Source organism: Triticum dicoccoides, chromosome 3A (genome assembly GCF_002162155.2).
Source record: "Triticum dicoccoides isolate Atlit2015 ecotype Zavitan chromosome 3A, WEW_v2.0, whole genome shotgun sequence".
NCBI lineage: Eukaryota > Viridiplantae > Streptophyta > Magnoliopsida > Poales > Poaceae > Triticum > Triticum dicoccoides.
Genome location: NC_041384.1, coordinates 80,531,484 through 80,535,051, shown reverse-complemented (window position 1 = coordinate 80,535,051; position 3,568 = coordinate 80,531,484). Strand labels below are relative to the sequence as shown.

Sequence of the window (3,568 nt, the reverse complement as noted above, 5' to 3'; positions counted from 1 at the left end):
ATGGAACCATGATTATTGAGGTAATAGCACCACAGGTCCTCGAACTTGTCCAGGATGTGATGATTTGGTCTTCAAACTTGCAAAAGTAGATTATTTGGTCCTGAAACTTGTCTCAAATGTGCACATTTGGTCCTGGGCCAATCAACAACAGCCATGTGGAGCCAGCTGGGCCGAGCCGGTCAGCGCCGCACTTTTCGCATTTAGCCCCTTGCTGTTTATCGGAATTAACCCGTGGGACGCCTCATGTCGCCGGTAGCGCTACGAGCTTGGCCGGCACGGTGCCGGAGAGGCGGTTGTGGTCTAGCGCGAGGAACCGCAGCCTGGGCATCGCCGCCATGGACTCCGCCCAGGAGCAGAGGTTCTTGTTTGTTTTCTTGCGGAGAAGTACTATGATGAAATGTGCTCGCGGCGGCAGGCTGCTCCCTGTCCTCGCCGCGCTGTTCGTGGCGCTGCTTCTCCTCTCCGGCTCCACGGCGGAAGGGGAGGACGAGGAGGGCTCGCCGGGGCGGCGGAGGAGCCGGAGGCGCCGATGGAGGCCAAGGAGAAGGCGGCCCTGTACGCCGCCATCGGGAGCTTCGTGGGCAAGGCGTGGAACGGCTCCGGCCTCTTCTCTGACCCCTGCAGCCAGACTCCCATCCAGGTTCGTCTCGCCCACTGCTAGCTCCTTCTCTTTACTCAGTGTCTTCGGTTCTTGATTCATTCATGGAAAGTGTTAAACTCTGAACAAATTGAGTACTGGTAAACACCAAAATTTGCTCTCATTTCATAGATTTATACCCAGTTTCTTCCCTGTTCTGCATTACAATGTCTTGAGATTCACCACAAATCGCTGCTCAAAAGGATGTTGTTTGCTTGCACCTCCAATTAAATGACTTATATCTCAAAAAAATAATAATTTAAATGACTTATCTTGGGAACGTCCAAACAAATCGTCAAATTCTCAGCACTGCATCATCTTTTCAAATTCCCCTGTTTCACTTGTAGCAGCTCTCTTACTGTTTGATCCATTGTTCCTCCACTGTTTCTCCTTGGAGAATGCAGGATTTGCTAGACTACTTCACTGTTGGACGAGTGAGACGAAACCTTTGTTCCTCAACCTACCTACTGCCTCGCGATTCTTGCCTAATTTGGAACCTTTTTTTTACTGTCTCCCTTCCTCTCTTGTGCGCAACAATTTTCTTTCCCTGCGCATGATAAGAATCTGCGATTGCAGATATGCAATGTCAATGTTTTTTAAAACACATCCCATTTGGTCTTTCTTTTCTCATGTCCTCTTCCTCTTTTTTGGAGGGCGTCCTCTTGCTCTTTTGCTTTGCCCACAAAATCATTGGTACCAACTCAGTAGGAGTAGTACATTTTTTACTTCCACCGATTTAACACTGGTTTACCTTGGTCTGATTAGCACTTTCTGGCGATCATACACATAGTTAGTTAGTTTATAACCAGGTTTACATATGCTGTTCGCAATTATTTTCACTCTCAGTGGTACTGCTAGAATTACATTCTGATCCTCATGACAAGCCAAGAAAGTTGTACCTGAACAACAGAACATGTGACCCTTCCACCTCTGTTCCTAATATTTACCCTAGCCAATTATGTTTTACTATTCATTTGCATGATTTAAGTATGCATCTATGTAGAATGTAGTAGTACAATTTTACTGACTGATGATGACGATATTCGATTCAGTGAAATAATTGCTTCTTGGATCCAATTTTTTAGCTTTCCTGCAAGGGGTGTCATCGGTCCAGTGCTCGACAACTCGCTGCAGTGCGCCCCGGACGCCAGGTTCAGCCCCAAGTTGTTCGGCCTCCGGTGCCTCAAGAGCCTCACCTTCTACGCCTGCTTCCCGGCGGCCAACTCCACGGCCATCCCGGTGACAAACTGGGACAAGCTCTCCGGCACCCTCGAGACGCTCGAGTTCCACTCAAACCCGGGCCTGGCCGGCGCCATCCCGGCGTCCCTCGGCCGCCTGGCCAGCCTGCAGTCCCTGGTCCTCATCGACGACAACCTCACCGGCGCCACTGGAGCTTGGCGGGCTGGCGAAGCTGCGGCGGCTCGTGCTGTCCGGGAACGGGCTGTCGGGCCCCGTGTCGGCCACGCTCGGTAACCCCCGCCGCCTCGACGAGCTGCTGGCCATGGACATGAGCAAGAACTCTCTAACCGGGTCTCTGCCTCCGTCGCTAGGTGGGCTCAAGGGGCTGCTTAAGATGGACCTCGGCAATAACCGCCTCGACGGGCGCATCCCGCCGGAGCTCGCCGGCCTGGAGAGCCTCACGTTGCTCGACCTCCGGAACAACAACCTCACTGGCGGGCTGCCGGAGTTCGTGCTGGGCATGGCGGCCCTGCAGGACCTGCTGCTCTCGAGCAACCCGCTGCTGGGAGGAACCCTGATGCGGCACGAGAAGATGGCGAGCCTGGCCACGCTGGACCTGTTCAACGTCCCTCGCAGGCACCATCCCGGAGTCCATGGTGGCGATGCCCAGGTTGCGGTTCCTCGTGCTAGACCACAACCGCCTCTCCGGCACCGTGCCGGCCAAGCTCGTAGCGTTGCCGGCGACATGAGGCATCCCACGGGTTAATTCATATAAACAGCAAGGGGCTAAATGCGAAAAGTGCGGCGCTGACCGGCTCGGCCCAGCTGGCTCCACATGACTGTTGTTGATTGACCAGACCAAATGCGCACATCCGAGACAAGTTTCAGGACCAAATAATCCACTTTTGCAAGTTTGAGGACCAAACTATCACATCTTGGACAAGTTCAAGAACCTGTGGTGCTATTATCTCATGATTATTCTACTAAACTCCCCTTAGAAAAATCAACGTACACTGATGGGAAAACTATACTTTGCTATTCCGTTGTCATTAGCCGCCTTGGCATCTTCTTCCCGCCCCTCCTTTTCATTCCCAAAATGTGACCGAGATAGCTTTCGTTCATGCACTAATGAAGCTCCGGACATGTACAGTCTGCTGAGATAATTAGCCACTGTTCAGGTCCAAGCTGTTCGTCCATACTCCTTCGGTCCATCGTCGACAAGAATAGTACACTTTATCAGCTACTTTCGAGAAGGAGCTTAAATCATGTGCCTATTTCTTGTGCTGTATCTGTCTTGATTCGGCATCTTGTACGATGCGTACTGTCTCTGTTCGATCGATACATGTCTATTTGTGATGGACGATTGTGTGGCGATGCATGTGGAATCTGTTCTTCATGGCCCAGTCTTGGATAACTTTTTTTGTGTGCACGTGGAGCGTAGCCATCGCCATGAAGACGCCTGAGCTGTACTACGATGTAGACCGAGCGTAGGGCAGCGTATTCTTGGAGAGAGGCAGACTGGAGAGACGAAAGGAGACACCACATCATGCAGGATTAGAGGGCATGATCTTAGCGCAAGAGGGCCAGATATGGTTATACTTCCTCCCTTCAGAATTACTTGTCTCGGATATGGATGTATCTAAAACTAAAATACATCTAGATACATCATTTTCCGCGATCTAGATACATCCATATCCAAGACAAGTAATTCTGAACGGAGGGAGTAGATATTTATGGAGTGCTTACATTCCG

At 51.1% G+C, this 3,568-nt stretch overlaps 1 pseudogene; it reads left to right on the top strand.

Moving 5' to 3' along the window:
• The first annotated feature begins 219 nt into the window (after positions 1-219).
• On the top strand, positions 220-3,069 carry LOC119271271 (annotated as a pseudogene).
• Positions 3,070-3,568: the final 499 nt, after the last annotated feature.